At 40.1% G+C, this 21,309-nt stretch overlaps 1 long non-coding RNA gene across 1 annotated transcript; it reads left to right on the top strand.

Annotated features, from left to right (window-relative positions):
* The first annotated feature begins 2,245 nt into the window (after positions 1-2,245).
* Positions 2,246-20,429, top strand: LOC115647256. Its single transcript, XR_003999246.1, has 3 exons — positions 2,246-2,257; positions 17,948-17,951; positions 20,355-20,429. It is a non-coding gene; the product is annotated as an uncharacterized LOC115647256 (long non-coding RNA).
* Positions 20,430-21,309: the final 880 nt, after the last annotated feature.

The following is a 21,309-nucleotide window of genomic DNA, read 5'->3' as shown; positions in this document are numbered from 1 at the left end:
ATACACAGGAAAACACCAGCAAATCTCCCTCTTCACCCCTTCCCACTCCCTCAGCTTTGCACCCCAGAAATATACCATGTTACACTGCTCAAGACCGTTTCTTGAACAATGCAAGCTCATTAATTAGTTCAACCCTTCATCAAAAGATAGTGGACATGTGCCAGCCTTCATAATCTGACAGATTCCCTAAGCACTTCAGACAGACTCACTGGTAAACTTATTTTAATGTTTTATTCTTATTAACTACAGAAAGATTATAAGTGATAGGCATAAAAGACAGAGATGATTACATTAGAACTGAGACAGCAATTTTTACTTTTTATTCCTTAACTTTATCAAACTAAGCAAGATTTGAATTAAACAGCTTTTCTCACCCAAATGGATGTTGCAGGCAGGTTATTGTCCTTAATACACAGGCTGAATTCCTTTCTCAATCTGGGACCAATCTCACCATTTCAAAGTATTTATCTTCCCAGCATTCTTGCTGCCTTTAGGATAGGTGGGAGAGGTCAGGAGCTAATGTCAGAGTCTCTAATTTATACCCCCTCCCAATCCATGTACAGGGAAGGATACTGTCTCAAACATGGAGTCAGAATTCTCACATGCTACGTGCCCTGCTGAGACACTGGGCCTCCTCAGTCTGTTATTTGGGAAGTGTCTGTTGGGAGAGTGGATTTTCCTTAATGGGCCATCCATATGTGGCTGGCTAGTCCTGATATAAATCTTAGAGATATTAGTTTCTCCTTTGTCACGATATGCCAGCTGTGGACATCTCTCAGACTCTCAACATATTTCCGTGTAACACATAGCAAAATCTCAGCTCTGCATATGATCTACATATTTTGGCAGAACAATGGGTTTCAGCAAATCATGGCTTTTATGATACCTTACACAGCATGCCTTGTACAAAATGTCACAACCATATACAAATGATGTACAGTATATCACAACCTTTTTTGCAACACCATCAGATTGTTGACTCATATTCAATTTGTGCTCCACTATAACCCCCAGATCATTTTCAGCACTACTACCACCTAGCCAGTTATTCCCCATTTGGGGTTTTTCTTTAAGTGTAATACTTTCCACATGTCTTTATTAAACTTCATCTTGTTGATTTCAGACCAACTTCTCAAGGTCATTTTTAAATTCTAATCCTGTCCTCCAAAGTGCTTGCAACCCCTTCCAGCTTGGCATCATCTGCAAATTTTATAAGAATCCACTCTCCCCTCCATTATCCAAGTCATTAATTAAAATATTGACTAGTATCAGACTCTCCGTTTGACAATGAATCACAAATAACTACTTTTTGAGTATTGTCTTACAATCACTTGTGTATCCACCTTATAGTAATTTCATCTAGACCACATTTCCCTACTTTGTTTATGAGAATGTCATGTGGGGCTGGGTCAAAAGCTTTACTAAAATCTGTCTCCCACTTCCCCTTTCCTCCCCGTCCAAGCAAGTGGTCTCATTTAAGCAGCTTCTGTGGCTGCTGGAATATGGTGGAGTCTGCAGGAGCATGAGAGATGATCAGCCTTGTCTAGCAGACAAAGAATACGACTGCAAACCAGAGATTCCCTCATTTTTTGAACCCAGTACTACCTACTACATGGGTTATGTGTGGATGCAGTTTAAACGAAAATATGAATGATCTCTACCTTAGAGTGGAGATTTCTCAACACGCAGTCCTTTTTAAAAAATGCTTTACTTAGCACTCATACAATCACTCTGCCATGCCAAATGGAAAGAGGAAAGTGGATTAAACTTTTTTTTTTCTCCAATGTGCACACCTCCAGTATAGTTGCAGGCCCATGTCTCCTTAAGAAGGGTTAAGATTAGTCTTGGCTTCCTCAGACATTCCATAAATCTGAAACACGTAGTACTTGCTACACGATCTTAAGGTATGCAGAGTACTCTGTTCCTGGAACTCAAGATCAACTCCTTGGAGGTACAATAGCCTATATGGGATATTTATATGCAAGGATGACTTGTAGAAGCTTTACTTTTTTTTCCTGTTAACTTAGGTTTTTTTCAGCTTTTGTGGGTTACTATCTTAAATCTCAAGAGGAAATTGTTTCTTCTCCTTGCTTCCTCCATCTGCCTTGCTCCATCTGCCCATTCATTATGATAAAATGAGTTTTGACAATGCACAATGTTATTCTAAGATCACTCTGGTGCACCTAGGATTGGTGCAACATCCTCCTAGTAACTATTATTCACCTCTTACCTTTATATCCAAGTTTCACCTGAGCCAGTCAGAGAAATGATAGACTATTCTCAGATCTGGATATGACAGTTGCTATTTTTGCAACTGCCAAGCAACTAGATTTGTATACACTCTTAGATTCTGCTAGATTTAATATTACATACATTTGTTCCCTATCCCCAGACAAGAAAAAAGAAATTAGATTAGTAGATAGAATATTTATATCATCCAAGTCTACACTCATAAGAACAATGGAATTGCCTACTATTATAGATATAGTTTGGCATCCTTCCTTCAGCATCAGCACAGAGTTAATCTTTCCGATGAAGAAAAAAAAAACAAACCATAATGCACTTGGCCAATCCAATATTTTTTTTAGGAATGGAAATGTCCACTGGTCTCACCTGTAGTAGATGTCTTTCTCTTCCATTAGCTATAGTTCTGAGGGGCCTTTATATATTCTCTCAAACTTTAATTCTTAGAATCAACACTAGAGTCTTTAGAATTTAGGATGACCAGGAGATGCCATTCTGATCTGCCTCTGAATAAAGAAGCCTAAAGAATTCAAACACTGTGATTTGAGACAGCAAGAGAGGAGAGAGGCAGATAACTTTACTTTTCAATGGCAAATGCTTAGGAGACAGTGAATTGGCTGAATGTCTCACACCTCTCTCCAGATAAGTGTCTAAGGGAAGAGGGTATCAGAGAGGTAGCCGTGTTAGTCTGGATCTGTAAAAGCAGCAAAGAATCCTGTGGCACCTTATAGACCAACAGACGTTTTGGAGCATGAGCTTTCGTGGGTGAATACCCACTTTGCCAGATGCATGTAGTGGAAATTTCCAGGGGCAGGTATATATATGCAGGCAAGCTAGAGATAATGAGGTAGTTCAATCAGGGAGGATGAGGCCCTGTTCTAGCAGTTGAGGTGTGAAAACCAAGGGAGGAGAAACTGGTTCTATAATCGGCAAGCCATTCACAGTCTTTGTTTAATCCTGAGCTGATGGTGTCAAATTTGCAGATGAACTGAAGCTCAGCAGTTTCTCTTTGAAGTCTGGTCCTGACTTTTTTTGCTGCAGGATGGCCACCTTAAGGTCTGCTATAGTGTGGCCAGGGAGGTTGAAGTGTTCTCCTACAGGTTTTTGTATATTGCCATTCCTAATATCTGATTTGTGTCCATTTATCCTTTTCCGTAGTGACTGTCCACTTTGGCCAATGAGGAAGAGGGAGAGAGGAATACATTTGTAATAGCCATGAGATAAGGGAAGAGGGAGAGAGAAATACATTTGTAATAGCCATGTAAATAGAACTGGTTGCATATGATAAACACACAGAAATTCTTATACTACTTTTTTCTGAAAATAAATAAATAAGCTGTACTAATGTTGCCCGTAGGAGTAAAAACAGCAGTAGTCTGGTTCAGCCTCTCAAAGAAGTGATCACCTATCTCCTTGCAATACAACATGAACATTAGGGGAAAACTTGAATTATTGTAGTCCTGACTGAGCACAGGCCTTTAATATATTTCTAGGGGGTGATGACTTTACATTCTTCCAAATCCTTTTAAAGAATTACTCACAAAGGAACTGCTTGTTCCTTGAAAGGAATTGTACCATGAGGACATGGAGATGCTGTGTAAGAACAAAAAGTCTGGAGCACTTTGGCTTAGTCATAGTGAACATCATTTTGGAACAACAACAGTGTACATTATGCCTCTACTCATGGGATTGCCACAGCAGAGCTGTAAATTACAGCAAGATAAAGCAAAACATTTTTCTTATTGGAAGATTGATAAATACTATACACATGCTAAAAAGAGCCTTTAGCTACACCTAGAAAAAAGATGTAACCCATAACAGCTTTTCTTTATAAAGTATTCCTCTACCAACATCTGTGGGAGTCAGTGCAAGAAACAAAAACAAAATATTTAAAAGGAGGTAACTGATAAGACCTGAAAGCTGATCTGTAAGTCTGTACTCCAGATGGAAAAACAGAAATTTACTACAGTCCTCCATCGGAATTCCAGCTGAAATCACTACAAGTTTTGACCAAGTAAAAACCAGAAGAACATCGGAGTAGGCAGGATTATCATAGCAAGAAGTTTGTGCACCATTTTAACATTCTAATACACATCGCAATTGAAACCATTAATATTTGCATTTAAAATGCTGCTGCTAGGAGAAGTGTTCATACACACGTAATCTAAAGATGGATTGGCATCTGATTTTTTTTTATTTTATTAATGTACTGCACTTGCATGTATTTCTCCTGGTCTGATACAATTTGGCAATTCCTATTTTCCTGTGTACCAAGCCATATCACATCACTGTTGTGCTTACCAAGAAGCACTTCAGAATCAGAATTACTTTTTTTCCTTTTTAAGATAAAGATATTAGCCAACATTTATTACAAAAATATCAATCTTTCTGATTTACAGTTTTAAACTTACTTCGGAAAACTTAGGTGTGAGCAGTTAAAATGCAAATTTTAGAACTTTAAATTCTTGTCAAATGAGATTATTTAATATTATATGAAAGTAGATGCTTTAAATTACTTTTAGCATTGAAATATTAGCTGTATAATTAAATGACTATAAGATCTTGTGAGAGCAAGATCTTAAACAGTCTAAGCAGAAAACGAAAGATCAGGATGATCTCATGGAAAGAATCCTCTTTAGTTATTTCTGAAGATCATTTTCCAAAAACCTGAAAGACTATTTGAGAACTCATCAACAAGAAAAATGAGACTTCACGTTAAGGATTCATGGTGCCATTTATTATTTCATGATGTACTATTTTGTAATCTGTAAAGTGTCACTTTAGAAACAGGCATCACAAATTCTAGTTGTTGGGAGATTTTTTTTAAGTGTCAAAATTTATTAACTGGGTAATTCAGGCCCATTAGGATGGGAGAAAAATTAAAGTGTTTGTATGATGAGTGGTTTGCAGCAAGAGAGTCCCCGTGGAATACAGGTTGATTATTTTTTTGTATAAAGATATTTCTATTGTTCTATAGCTACAACACAATCCTCCAAGTAATACCACTCGTATTGCTAGACCAGTAAATAAGAGCACTGTGGTGCACTAAAATACAAATAGTAGTTGTGATTTATATACCACTCTGTTTTAAAATCTTTTTCTGACTCTTAATCCTCTACTCTTTAATTCAGAGAATAAAAACAAAACCTATTTTTGAACTAGACTCATACATTCATAAAGGGCTAACTACTGTGTTCAATGTACCATCAAATGTAAGCTATATAGTAATGTTTATAACAACCTCTAACTACTTCAGAAGAACAATAATGATAAACTCAGAACAAAACATTATGGTTGTTTTTTCAAAAACTTACAACTGAACATTGACTTAATACAGCTTTGAAACTTCACTATGCAGAAGGAAAATGTTGCTTTTAAATTAAATTAAATGAAACAAGCACAAAAAGTTTTATGTTGTCAAATCTTTTTTAAACTTTCCCTTTATTTTGTTTAGTAGTGTACATTTAACACAGTACTGTACTATATTTGCGGTTTGGTTTTTATTGTCTCTACTGCTGCCTAACTGTGTATTTCTAGTTCCAGATGAGGTATGTGGTTGACCAGTCAGTTCGTAACTCTGGTGCTCATAACTCTGAGGTTCTACTGTATAGTCGTCCCAGAGTTGAGAAGAGAATGTGAGCATATGCTGTCCTAATGTCAAACCATCCTGAGAGTGGGGAAAAAAGTGATCAGCTTTAAATGCTCAGCTGAAGATTTTAAGAGATTGATAAAGACTCAACTGGTAAAAGAAACTCAGCCAACCTTAAAGAAAAGATAATAGACCATCACAAATCAGATTTGCCCTGCTGAAGATAAACATTTGTAACCATCAAGATTTAAAAATGCCTATTATAATTGCAACACAAAGTCTCATAACAATGGACAAAGTAGCTTTGACGTTACACGCATGTATCACATAATGCTAATAAGTGCAGATGTAAAATCCATAAATTTGGGACTCTAGTTAGAAAAATCTAACTAGCTGAAATTACACATGTGGCAAAAGGATTATGCCACTGCTAATCATAGGCAGAAGTCTCTCTTCTGAATAAGTGCATAGGAAAAAAACACCCCACTCAAATCCTAGCATCTCTGGGGTTGGGAAATCTCACTCCCAAATGAATACTGTAGCCTCCCAAACCCTTCCCCCTTCATAAAATGCTTGGCAGGGAACTCTGAGGGGAACCATTGAGTTTTCCTGCCTTGCTGGCCCTCTTCCTCTTTCCCTGCAAGGAGGCAATCTGAGCTCAAGTGCTGGACCGAATAAACCTGAACTTATTCACAGCTCAGGCGATAGTCTCTCAGCTCAGAGCTCAGTCCTTCTCTTTTAGCACTTTCAGCCCAGTAAGTTTGAATACAAGCTCTGTTAAATAGGTTGGCTATATACCACAATTAAAAGCCCTCTGAGCCTTCTCAATAAGTCCATGCAAGATAAAATCCACTTCTGAAACGATGACTGAACAACTTCAAAAAATAAACTTGAATTTCTTCCATCAAATAACCACGATCTCTGATCAGACATCACTGTGCTCAGCCACAATGCATACAGAGACAATGCCATGTGGCAGATAAAGGGGAGTGGGTAAGGAAATGTAAGTACCAATCTTGTTTAAAAAAATTTCTCGTCCCCCTCACTCCACCATTATACACTTCTTAATTAAACTATTGTGCAAATAAAACTACACTATCTCTTTAAAATCCATTTTCAATATTTCCTTTATCAGAAATCAGACACAATTCTGAAAAATGACTAGGGCAACATTTGCTAGTTACTTAGTTGGACTCTTATTTAGGTTTAATGGTGGTTATTAGAGCCATAAAAAACATCCATGCAGGAGAATGGCTGTTGCAGTATTGATAAAGCAAATTATAGATGAAATAGTATGAGGAAGAGAGAGTCCTCCTATAAAATATAATTTTGTCTAAAATATATAAGCAATATCACCACTGCTACTGTTCTGCACATATTTCCATTGCAAACCTTTTTTTGTGACATTATAATGGGATTAAACACTGGCTTCAAGTAGAAACTTAAATTTCAGGCAAAAATTAAATTAACCATTTGTCCTCTTTCCCAAAAGAGCGGGGAAAATAAATTGAAAGCCAAAAAAGGGCCTAAACTTTGTGTACAAAAATATTTTAAAGGGGACTGCTGAGCCTAGATAGGAAAATCACCCTGAGCATGAGTGGCCATAGGCCAGTACTGTGCATTAAAGGCCTGATCTAAAGCCCACTGTAATCAGTGGAAGGACACCAACTCACTTCTTAGGGCTTTGGACCCTGCTCTTTCAGCCCCCTCCACTTCATGCAGAGAGAAATCTCTTTAGATACTCCTGCATTACAGCAGCTCAGTGAGCTTTTCTTGTACTGACCGCAAGGCTGATAGCTATTTTGCAACATTGCAAGATTTTGTTCCATATTTCAAATACAAGCAAAAACTGAACCTTTGTGCCTCTGGTCATCTGCTTGGATTGTGAACTGTGGCAATTAAGCTAAACTCTTTTTTGTATGATTGCCATTTCTGGTTGCACCTGAACTGGGTCACTGATTTGGGATTGTCATAAGTTGTGGATGAGTTTTTTATTATGGGGGATTTTGGCCCCTACATCTTAATAGCGCGAGTCACACACTGCAAAAACAGCATTCATTAGCTTTTGTTCATATTGGAAACAGGAAATAGCACATAGATAATGTGGAAATATTATTGTAAAGAACAGGCCTCCTGGCTTACAAAGGGAAATTCTACAGACTTTGCTTCAAAGAAGCATAAAGCACTACTGAAAGAGAACTGGACAGAAAATTCAAGACAAGCTCCTAGAAAAGTGAAGTTAAAGCCCCCAATATCCATGTTCTGAGTCTATGGAAACTGAAAGGGAAGATGTTCCACAGCTGCTGGATTTGAACATGAAAGCTCCTTAAAGAATATATGAAATGGGCATATCAATGAATTTCTTAACTGTCAACTATATTAGGAAGATGAAGATCAAGAATTGTGGGACTCAGCAATCTACAGTGGAGAATTTTTGCTACTGCTAGCATAGCGCAGTAGCTGTGTAAATCTTTGTTATTGTTTCACTCATACACTAAACTTCGCAGCATGACAGCTGCTCCTAGCAGTGAACTGAATTTCAAAGGGGCCAAGCACCCACAACTGTCAGTGAAGCCAAGGGAATTGGGGGTGTTCAGCACCTTTATAAAAATCAGGCCAATGTTGTAATTAGACTATTCAGCCACAAAATGCCATTGGACACAATATAGAATTTACAATACTATAATGCACTGTGAACTCTTACAAAAAAGAATTAAAATTTTCCATCTCCTACTCAAGGGTTGGTTCCTGCTTAGTCAGACTTGCTTAGCTAAAACCAGAAGCATTCATTGATCTAGAACCCTGCAAAGTTTAAGATGAGAGTGATTAGATTAGAGTGATCTAATTTGGAATCTGAAGTATACTAAGAAGTTGCTGGATCAACTGAATTAAAAAAATATATGGTACAGACTCAGATTAACAATTAACAACCTACTTTACAGTAGCTCTGTTAGACTTCCTGAGTTAGACCTAAATTTGCACTGGCATTTAAATGTTCACATTAACTATTTTTGTTTCTTTCATTTTGCAAGTGTATTATGAACATGCCTGGTTGGCCACTTAGACTTAGTTTGACCTCTCTTTCTTGAGCTTCTATTTTAGTGAATTAGTGTAAAACACAATTACTTATACAGCACTGTCAGGGTGCACAATGCTACATAATACAGAGGAAGCATTCCAGAGTAGACCAACAACAGTTCATACAGAATACACCATAACATTGTCTGATGCCAAGCAGTTCCAAATGTTGCACAAGCTACTAGTATGTAGACTCCCTCTAGGTTTTGTACACAGACTTATTTCATTTACAGAAGTCACATTTACTAGCCTCCTTCAATGCTAGCAACTTTTGGCCCAATCTAGACCCCAGACTCCAGTTCAAGAGCTGGTGAACAGGACATGGAAAGATCACTCCTCCTCGACAGGCGGCACAAGACCCATGAAGCCACTCCACAAAGATTATTTTTCAGCCCAATGCCTGTAATAACCGCTACAAGGCACTTACGCAATCAACAAGTGGAAGAGAGAGGAGACGATTCTTGCAACACTGGCTACTCCAGCCCAATCCTAGTCTGCCTTCGTATACTCCACCTCTTCTTAATCCCTTCCCCTACTATGCAGGGGCTTGCATGCAGCAGGCTGCAGGGCATGCACCTCCTGTACTGGTCTCCAACATCCCCCTGGCACAGTAGAACTGCACTGCTAGCACTGTGATGCAATGGAAGAGGGGACAGATTGGTCCAATCTCTGAAGTCATGGGCATTAATGGGCAATGGATCAGGCCCTCAGTGCTGTTTTCTTACTCCAGCCTGTTGTAACTTATTTCGATTGTGCATATTTACTATGTTAAATTACTGTCCAATTTGCCTTATTATCCCATCACATTTTAAACGTTGATTGGTCTAGCCCTTAAATATGTAAGTGTAGTTCGCTTGGTTTAATTAGCTGTACATTATTTAAATACTCATTTTAAATTAATCTCTTTGTATCACAAATTGTCTGAGGTGGAAGAGAGCAACTTTCACAGAGTCTTGCTTGTTAAATGCTTCAGCACAACCAATGCCATCAACATGGTAACTGAATGCAGATTGACAGCCTCAGTCTGAAATGCAACTCAAGTGATGACAAGTTGTTTGTTGCACTGCAATACTTGCTTATCCTTCCTTACCGTGGATTATATGGCATCATAAAATACAAGAGACTTAAAAATTAATCAGAATTTGAAATACAATATGAATGGTTCCTATATGGACTCAAATCAATCTACAATAATGACTTCTTTGGAGCCACTTTTATGGTATTAAATCAATGATCTGAAACCTAAAAATGTATCTAAACAGGCCTTGACATGATTGACATGCCTTAATGAAATTTTAGCAGTTTCACATTTTAAAAAGCCTCCTCCTCACATGAATTCAGAGCCATTCCAATAGCTGCTAACAAGCAGTAATTACCAATCTACTCAGTCAATATTATGGGTCATATACAGCCCTCACTCTGTGCCAGAACTTCTATTGATGTACATGGAAATTGCATGCAATTACCATTACAAGCTAAATTCAGACTTAATGAAAGCAGGTATGAGAAGTATTGACTTCTTGCCTGCTCTAAATCACAGTCATCCTCTTCCTGGAGTTTGACTTATATTATTTGTTAGACTGGATTTAGTTATGTTGCTGTTTTAACCCTTCTCCCATGGTTGGCTGCTTCTAGAGTTATTAGCTTAGGGTTTCTCACCTCGTCTCTATTAGGTCTTCTCTGCCTGGAATCCAAGATCTTTGTCAGAGTAGCACTGTTTAAAGATTATTTCCCTCCAATCTTGATATTATTGGCCGGTGGTGTTAGGGCAGGACAGTTTCAGCTCTTGTTTTTAGAACAAATAATTAATTCCTTCCTGCCCTGGTCCACTATGACATTTGATCACTTTCTCACAGGAAGCCACTGACCCTCATGATCATCTAATCTGACCTCCAGCACAGAACCGCAACCACCCATTCCTGTAATAGACCCCTAATTTCTGGCTGAGTTACTGAAGTCCTCAAATCATGATTTAAAGACTTCAAGTTATAGAGAATCCACCATTTATACTAGTTTAAATCTAGTACATCCAGGTATCCAGTTATCCAGGCCCCAATGCTTCAGAGGAAGGCAACTCTAGGGTCTCTGCCAACCTGACCTGGGGCAAAATTCCTTCCTAACCACAAATATGATGATCAGGTAGACCAAAAGCATGTGAGCAACACCTACCAGACAAATATCTGGGAAAGAATTCTCTCTAGTAACTCAGACCACTCCCAATCTAGTATCCCATCACCAGCTGTTAGAGATATTTGCTGCTAGCAGTTGCAGATTGGCTACAGGCCATTGTAGGCAGTCTCATCATATCATCTTCTCTATAAACTTATCAAGCTCAGTCTCGATGTGAGTTAGATTGTTTTTGCCTCCATTACTCTCCTTGGAAGGCTATTTCAGAACTACACTCCTCTGATGGTTAGAAGTCATTGTCTAATTTCAAGCCTAAACTTACTGATGGACAGTTTTGTATCCATTTGTTCTAGTGTCGACATTAGCACTTACCTTAAATAATTCCTCTCCCTCCCTGGTATTTATCCCTCTGATCTATTTATGGAGAGCAATCATCTCTCTCCTAAGCCGCCTTTTCGTTAAACTAAACAAGTCAAGCTCCTTGAGTCTCCTTTCATATGGTAAATTTTCTATTTCTCAGATCATCATAGTAACCTTTCTCTACACCTGTTCTGGTTTGAATTCATCTTTCTTAAACATGGGAGACCAGAATTTCACACAGTATTTCAGATGAGGTCTCACTAGTGCCTTATACTATGGTACTAACACTTCCCTCTCTCTACTGGAAATACCTCATCTGATGCATCCTAATTATGTTTACTTAATGGAGACAGACAAATTTCAAGGGTTTTTTATTTAAATGTACCTATCCAAGACTCTAGATGCATCTGCAATACAATCTTAACAAAATTCAAATTGAGTAATGTCAACATTTAGAATTCCCTTAAACACTAAAACAAACCTCCCTCATGCAGCCACTATCATCCCTCAAAAGAAAACACTGTAAAAATAGATTTTTCCAAAATACTCTAAAGGCCAACAAATTTGGACTCACTTTATCAAGAGAGAAGCATCAACAAGCAGACAAAATATTTTTCCTTGTATCCATATAATAAATTTGAGTAACTCAATCTATCTATACTCCATGTGTAACCACATGAATGTAGTGCTCTCTAATCTACAGGGAACCCAGAACCAAAAAGAATTTCTAGATCAAAACCAACACGGTTAAGTACATGCAGAAACTACCTAGAATTCAGTGTGGCCTTTGAAGTACAGGCACAATGTATGTGCTGGGAAAAACATTACTCAAGTAGCAGGCAACCAGGGGAAGTGCGAGTGATCTAATGTGGTGGCAATATTTTTAAAAGGCTCCAGAGGTGATCCTGGCAACTACAAGTCCATAAGCCTCACTTCAGTATCAGGCAAACTGGTTGAAACTATAGTGAAGAACAGAATTATCTGACACATCGATGAACATAATTTGATGGGGAAGAGAAAAGAGAAATCATGCCTCACCAATCTATTAGAATTCTTTGAGGGGATCAACAACCAGGTGGACAGGGGTGATTCAGTGGATATAGTGTACTTGGACTTTCCAAAAGCCTTTGGCAGGTCCCTCATCAAAGTCTCTTTAGCAAAGCAAGCAGTGATGGGATGAGAGGGAAGATTTCTTAGTTAAAAGACAGGAAATGAAGGGTAGGAATAAATGGTCAGTTTTCACAATGGAGCAAGGTAAATAGCAGTGTCCCCTAGGGGTCTATACTGGGACCAATGCTGTCCAACATATTCATAAATTATCTGGAAAAAGGGGTAAACAGTGAGGTGGCAAAATGTGTAGATAATGTAAAATTACTCAAGATAGTTAAATCCAAAGCAGACTGAGGAGATACAAAGGAACTGCACAAAACTGGGTGACTGAGCAACAAAATGGCAGTTGAATTTCAGTGTTCATAAATGCAAAGTAATGCATGTTGGAAAACATAATCCCAACTATACATACAAAATGAAGGGTCTAAATTAGCTGTTACCACTAAATATAGAGATATTAGAGTCATCACGGATAGTTCTCTGAAAACATCCACTCAATGTGAGGCAGCAGTCAAAAAAAGCTAACAATGTTAGGGAACCAGTACGAAAGCGATAGATATTAAGACAGATAATATCATAATGCCCCTGTAAATCCACGGTATGCTCACACCTTGAATACAGTTTACAGTTCTGGTTGCTCCTTCTCAAAAAAAGTTATAATTGGGAAAGACAGAGAGAAGGGCAACAAAAATGATTAGGGGGTATGGAACAGCTTCCATATGAGAAGAGATTATGAAGACTGGGACTGATCCTTTTAGAAAAGAAACCGGGGGGGGATATGATAGAGGTCTATAAAATTGTGAATAACATAACATAAGAACATAAGAACATAAGAATGGTGTGGAGAAAGTGAATAAGGAAGTGTTATAAAACCAGGATGAGGGGGTGTCACCAAGGATGGTGGGGTGTCACCCAATGAAATTAATAGGCAGCAAGTTTAAAACAAAAGGAAGTATTTCTTCGCACAACGCCCAGCCAACATGTGAAACTCATTGCTGTGGGATGTTCTAAAGGCCAAAACTATAATAGAGTTCAAAAAAAGAATTACATAAGTTCATGGAGGATAGGTACATCAAAGGCTACTAGCAATGGACACAATGCCATGCTTTGGGTATCTGTAAGCTTCTCACTACCAGATGCTGGGACTGGATGACAGAGGATGGATCACTTGATGATTGCCCTGTTCTATTCATTCCCTTGGAAGCATCTGGTATTGGCCACTGTCAGAAGACAAGATACTGGACTAGACTGACCATTGGTCTGACCCAGTATAGCCATTCTTATGTTCTTATGTCTTCAGGTGCATCCCCAATTGGCAATATACAATCTGGATGTGATAAAAGGAATAGTTAATGGGGGAAAGAGGTCCATATCTGAAAGAAAGTCATAACTTTATTTACAAGTACAGAGGTAAAGAAGAATCTTACCAAAAGGCCCAAGCTGCAAATCTGAGTGAAGAAAAGCAGACAGCACCCTCACAGCAGAAGACATTACCTCAGCCTTTTCCTCTTGTCGTTGCTCCCAAACTCCTCCTAATCCCTATAAGCTTGGACCTCATATTCTCTTCAGTCAAGTAGTCCCTCCTAAAGAGCCATGTCTTCCATCTGGCCCATATGTCTAATAAGCAGGAATTATCAGATCAAGTAACTCCTCCCTTTGGGTTTGCCAGAGCTGCTTTTTTTTCTATGCCCAGCTTCTAGGTCCTCAGCTCTCTAGCAAGGGAGTGTCTTGATTTAAGTCTTGTACAGTGCAGAGCACATTGACTTTCTTTGGCAAATATGTGATAATGATCTCTCTTATTTAGGTCATAAGTATGCAAATAAATTCTAAAACAGGAAGTTTTGTCTCTTTACATTTAGTTTTGTGTGTGAAATAATACAAAGCACTAAAGGGCTATTAAACTACATTGAGCATGGAAACTTAAGGTGAAAGTTGAAAACCTGTGCTGACGGGTTGTAAACTTGTGTTGGGGTAGAATTTCTGTGAGCAACAGCATATGTGACAACCATATTTTGGCACAGATTTTTTTTCACTCTTTGCTTTCATTTGTTTGCTTAGACAACTGTGAGTTAATCCTTTACTGTCAGACTTTTTTGTAGGCTAGAGCCTACTTTACAATATTTAAGATACTGCTGCCCCCATGTGTCTGTGAACTGAAATTGGCTCCTTTGACTTCAGGTAGTGTTTCAAACTCTTTCACAATAGTTCTTTGACATATAACCTTACTTCAAAATTATTTCAAAACACCTTTCACATAAAGAAAATGATAATATAGGAGATTTCAAATAATACGTATTTGAACACCCTCAAATTCTAAATATATGATTTGGGGATTATGATGGTATTAACTGTCAGACATTAATCCCTAATTCTCAGTTATGAGTTGGAGGTCATGTTAATAATACCTAGCTCTTACATAGCATTTTCGTGAGTACATCTCAAAGCAGTGTGTGATGGGGTATTCAATGCACAGGTTTAATGTGGCTCAAGAAGGGTTAAATAACCTGATAAACTATACTTGAGGGAGAGTGAGGCTCAATAGCAAGCTGTGATAGAGGATGAAACCCAGCTGAGCTGAAGCAGGCAGGGCTGATATAAAGCCAAGCAGTGAGCTCAAAAAGAGGCTATAGGGAGTGAGTCTGTACTCACTCTCTGGCACAAAGAGATGGATAGGAGTAAACCCAGAGAGGAGCAAAAGCCCTGAGATTCTGTTCCTGAAAGAAAGGGCCCACCTGAGAGCAGTTGTGAAAAAAGGGTGGAAGGGATAGCTCAGTGGTTTGAGCATTGGCCTGCTAAACCCAGAATTGTGAGCTCAATCTTTGAGGGGGCCATTTGAGGCAAAAATCAGTACTTGGTCCTGCTAGTGAAGACAGGAGACTGGACTTGATGACCTTTCAAGGTTCCATCCAGTGCTAGGAGATAGGTATATCTCCAATTACTAAAATATAGTGACCTGGCTGGAGGGCCAAGCTATGAAGTGGGAGCATCCTGACTACTACTTAGAAACAAGTAAAGTGTCTCAGTCAGATGAAATTAGATGCAGGTTTCTCACCATTAGAGGAGTGAAGTTCTGGAACTGCCTTCCAAGGGGAGTAGTAGGGGCAAAAGACATATCTGGCTTCAAGACTAAGCTTGATACATTTATGGAGGGGATGGGATAGCTTAATTTTGGCAATTAATTGATCTTTGATGATTAGCAGATAAATATGCCCAATGGTCTGTGATGGGATGTTAGATGGGGTGGGATCTGAGTTACTACACAGAATTCTTTCCTGGGTGCCGGCTGGTGAGTCTTGCCCACATGCTCAGGGTTTAACTGATCGCCATATTTGGGGTTGTGAAGGAATTTTCCTCCAGGGCAGATTGTCAGAGGCCTTGGAGGTTTTCCGCCTTACTCTGAAGCATGGGGCACGGGTCACTTGCTGGAGGATTCTCTGCACCTTGAAGTCTTTAAACCACGATTTGAGGACTTCAATAACTCAGACATAGGTTAGGGGTTTGTTATAGGAGTGGGTTGGTGAGATTCTGTTGCCTGTGTTGTGCAGGAGGTCAGACTAGATGATCATAATGGTCCCTTCTGACCTTAAAGTCTATGAGTCTATAAAGCAGCGAACCAGGAGGAATAAGGATATGTTTCATGAAGTGCTGCAGTCAACGGATACAGCACATAGTGAAACAAGAACATGGAGGGACACAGTAATGAAAAATTGAGGCTGGATATCTTGGAAAGGACACAGGGGCAGGAGTGGATGATAAGACTTCTAGAGGGCCAAACAGAGTTGTTGAAGTGCCTCATTGTATTGCACTCTGAACACATCCATGCACAACTCCCTCTGCAGCCAATACAGCCATGCCCTCCCCAAACTCCCACATGACATTCCTCTTATGTTCCTCACAGTACCCTGTGCTCTCTATCCCTAGGTTCTGGTTTCACAGTGAAAGCTGGAGTTACACACAACTGTAAGAGCCACAACTGTTCCTCATTACCATGTCCCCTGTTTGAAAAAAAATTATGTGGTTTGTCTCATTATAAAACTTTAGTCTTTGAAATGAAATGAATCTTTACTTGTATTGTTAGGTGTAAGAAGTATAAACTATTTAATATGTTCAATTAGTTGTTTAATAAGGTGTTTATGAAGTAATGTTAAATAAATCACTGGCTTTAAAATAAGATCCAATATGGAGTATATAAGCTATTGAACCTTGGACTCCATCTCTGAGAGTGGACTTGTTTACCATTAAGACACAGGCTCAAACCAGTCAAAACCACATTTTTCCCACCAAAACCAGCCCTCAGCATTTCATCTCCTCAGAACTTTTCCGGCCACAAAAGTGATATAAGCACTTGTTCAGTGCCTGTGCAGGGCTGTCCACCCTAGCGACAGTACGTACATGGTTGGGTCTTCACGGTGCTCCAGAGCTGAAGAGTGAAGAATACTATCGGTCCCGCTGTGAGATTGAGGAAAAGGAGGCCTATCATCACCACTCCTGCCATCCTGCATTCCTGGTGTCCATCATCCCAGAGGGCCTCCTTGCGAGCGACGAAATCCAACAGTCATTTGGACTCCCCAGTGCTCCTTCTCAAAGGCTCTAAATCTGCCGGAGAGAGGAAGGTCCTGGGCATCACACCTGTATGTGGTATCCACTGCACCTAAACAGTAGGAAAAAGGTTTCTGTGTTGGGGTATCATTTATTGTTGTTTAGCTTCCAAGGAAGGATTTATGGGTCTGAGCTTTAAGCTCCCAAATCCAGTCACTGTTTCATTATATTAATTAAGTTTGCATTTTCCCCTATTCCTCCCAGTCTTCTGTACCTTTACCTTGAATACACATACCTTTGTTTGCACCAGATCACCTTGTCTCCTCTTTATTTTATTTATACCACAAAAGGAGGGAGGCTAAATCCACTGGTGATAGATACAGGAGTTTGCATCTTCTGAGAAAAGTGGCTTTCCTTTCCTATTTCTCCCCTACCATTTCTAAAGTTTTCCTTTGAAGCGTTGCCTTATTCCCCTTCAGGTAACAGTATCATACACATGTTAGTTGGTACTAACATTCAAACCCAGGAATATTTGGTCAGTACAGTTAACTCTCAGGAAGCAAGCACTACAGGGGTCACTCAAGGTGGCAAGCAAACATTGCCTGACCAAATGCATCACATAAAGACACATTACTGGGAATCACTGTCAAAATACTCCTTCAAAGCCTCCTTAATTTGAATACTTCCTGCTGAGCCCCTCTAACTGTCTTGGTATCTGGCTGCTCAAAATCAGCAGTCAGCTGATCTACCTCAGCATTCCACCCCGGGGAAGCTTTTCCTCCTTTGCTTCACAAATGTTATGCAGAGTACAGAAGGCTGCAATGACCATTGGAATATTTTCTTCATTGAGCTCTAACTTGCCAAAAAAGACAGTGCCAGTGACCTTTTTATCAGCCAAAGGCACGTTCAATAGTCATTCAGCACCTGCTGAGCCTGTTGTTCAAGTACTTCTTGATGCTGTCTAAGTTCCCCGTGTAAGGCTTCCTGAGCCATGGGAGCAAGGGGTAGGTGGGGTTTCCCAGGATCACTATGGGCATGTGCACATCCTCCATTTGAATCTTCTCATCTGGAAAGCAAGTCCCAGCATGCAGCTGTGGCACTCTGTACCAAAAAGTAACACCGTGGAACCCCCATCCACACCTGTCATATAATTATGATATATTTCATATAAAGCATGTCATGTAAGAAATCATATAAAAAATCATGATCTGCTGAAACCCATTGTTTTGTCCAAATATGTATACTCTTAGTGTGTATGAAGTTATGAGGTGGGGGTTAGGCGACCATTAATCAGCAGGAGACTTGTAATCAAGGAATTTACAATACTGTCAGAGTGCTGCCCAAGCACCACATAATGGGGGATTGCCCAACTCTGTGACTCAGCAAAGCCCACCAGGACATGTCTGGGCTAGTATTTTCCAGGCACATGGACTAAGGGTATAAAATAAGGGACAGTGGCATTGTGCCTTGGCCTTTCTCCTCCCTCATCTACGCTGGAAGCAACAAGAATTTCCTGGACAACAAAGACTTCAACTGAAAAGACTGGACTCAGATTTAGCAGCCCCTGTTCGCAAAGGCTAGGACTCTTCATCTTGGAAAAGAAGAGACTAATGGGGGATATGATAGTGGTATATAAAATCATGAGTGATATGGAGAAAGTGGATAAAGAAAAGTTATTTACTTATTCCCATAATACAAGAACTAGGGGTCACCAAATGAAATTAATAGGCAGCAGGTTTAAAACAAATACAAGGAAGTTCTTCTCACAGTGCACAGTCAACTTGTGGAACTCCTTACCTGAGGAGGTTGTGAAGGCTAGGACTGTAACAGCGTTTAAAAGAGAGCTGGATAAATTCATGGTGGTTAAGTCCATTAATGGCTATTAGCCCGGATGGGTAAGGAATGGTGTCCCTAGCCTCTGTTTATCAGAGGATGGAGATGGATGGCAGGAGAGAGATCACTTGATCATTGCCTATTAGGTCCCCTCCCTCTGGGGCAGCTAGCATTGGCCACTGTCGGTAGGCAGGATACTGGACTAGATGGACCTTTGGTCTGACCCGGTACGGCCGTTCTTATGTTCTTATGTAAGGGGAAGCCTATGTATTAAGAACTGTAACATCCAGTGGGATGAGAAATCTGCTTTTGATCCAAATATTGCATAGTATAATAAGGTTCAAGATTTAGACTGTGCCGTTACCTTTTATTTTCTTTGGTAACTATCTCTGACCTTTTATGCCTACCACTTGTAATCACTTAAAATCTGTCTTTCCGTAGTTAATAAATCTGTTTTATATTTTACAGAAAACTGTATTTTGGTTGAAGTGCTTAGGAAATCTCAGCTCAGTTGGCAACAGCTTTTGTATGTCCTTTCCACATTGAGGGAGGGATGGACTGGATAATAAGCTTACACTGCTCAGGCTTCTGACAAGGACAAGATGATACATTTCTGGGGTCCAATGCTGGGAGGAATTGGCTGGTGTCTCTCTCTGTGTGATTCATGAGTGGCTCAGGGACCATTCATGCAATCTAGCGGGGTGTGGGGCTCCAGATGGTGTTGTGCTGAGTGATAAAAGCAGCTGGAGGGGTTTGCTGCTTGTCACTAGCAAAGCATTGTGAGAGACAGTCCAGGTTGGAGAGTTAAGGGGGAACAGTGGTACCACAGTTCCAGGTTGAACCCTGGGGATCAAATCACAGCAGCCTGACCACCCTACAGTCCAGTGTTCTAAAGGATGTGTGCACCTTGCCTGACCACCCTGCATTGATTTCAGTGAAACGCCCCTGGTGATCCATCAGCACCTGCAAGATCATGGAGAAGTAGTCCTTCTGGCTGATGTACTCCATCGCAGGATAGCCTGAAGCCAAAATTAGGATACACTGGTGCTGGGGATGGGGGGCGGCCCACAGCCTGGAACCCCCACTGGTTGGAGTGGGAGGGACAGGTGGCAGTGTGCGACCTGGGACCCGCTGGTGTTGGGGGGGCAGTTGGCGGGGATGGCAGGCTCCCTACCTGGCTCTGTGCCTCCCCGGAAGCAGTAACATCCCCCTCCCTCAGCATCTAGGTGGAGGCATGGCCAGGCAGCTCTGCGTGCTGCCTCCGCCCCAAGTGCCAGCTCTGCAGCCACGGCCAATGGGAGCTGCAGGGGTGCAGTGCACAAAGCCCCCTGGCTGTGCCTCCCCCTAGGAGCCCAAGGATGTTGCTCCTTCTGGGGATCCGCACCCCAATGTAAGTGCTCTCCCTCCCTCCCATGCCCCAACTCCCATCCCTGAGCCCCGCACCCAAACTTCTGCTGCTGCTTAAGGGCCAGAGTAGCCGCTGCAGAAATCACAGAGGTCCCGGAAAGTCTCAGAATCTGTGGCCTCCATGACAAACTCACAGCCTTACAAATAGGCCATTTTGACATCAGCATTTGCTGCTTATCAATCTTCAGGAATCTGATCTAATAAGAGAAGACACGAGGTGAAACAAGACTTAATCATCATCTATAAAAAATATAGATATCTCCATTTCTACAGGTAATGCCATTTAAGTAAACTGGAGATATGCCTAAATAAGAACTGAAAGATCAAGCCCACAGACACACACACTTTACACAGGGTCTGATTTTTGGAGGTTCTGAACACCTGCCACTCCCACTGATGCCAGCTGAAGTGATGGGTACTTAACATTTCTGAAAATAGGCCCATATTGTCTAACTCCTTCAATGGAATAAAAGAAAATATCACCACTGCCTTAAACAACTCTTCCATCACGCTCTAATGTACAAATGATACAAACTAATAACAAGTTAACGATTCTGTGAATATACAATATAAAATAAGCTTTTGTTTAATTCCTGTCATACATCAATATCTCAATTATTCAGCCAGTCTGAGCCTATTGTTATTTGAAATAGTCTCTGCAGATTGTCACCGTGCCTATCCTTCCTCTGTTATGTATCTAAAAAAAAAGATGTAGTCTTATCACTAAGGCCCCACTTAATTCACAATAATGCAGATCCCCCAATATTAGGCTTCCACCACAATTTCGACACAGGAGTCCTGCCATTAAATGGATTAAAAGCTGGCTAACTGATAGGTCTCAAAATGTAACTGTAAAGGGAAAATCATCAAGTGAGTGTGTTTCTACTGGGGTCCCCCAGGTATCAGTTCTTGGTCCTACACTATTTAATGTTTTTGTGAATGACCTGGCAGAAAATATAAAATCATGACTGATAAAGTCTGCATATGACACAAAAATGGGAGGAGTGCTAAATAATGAAGAG

Source organism: Gopherus evgoodei, chromosome 1, assembly GCF_007399415.2.
Source record: "Gopherus evgoodei ecotype Sinaloan lineage chromosome 1, rGopEvg1_v1.p, whole genome shotgun sequence".
Classification (NCBI taxonomy): Eukaryota; Metazoa; Chordata; order Testudines; family Testudinidae; genus Gopherus; species Gopherus evgoodei.
Note: the sequence above shows the minus strand (reverse complement) of the source record. Positions and strands in the feature narration are given on the sequence as shown.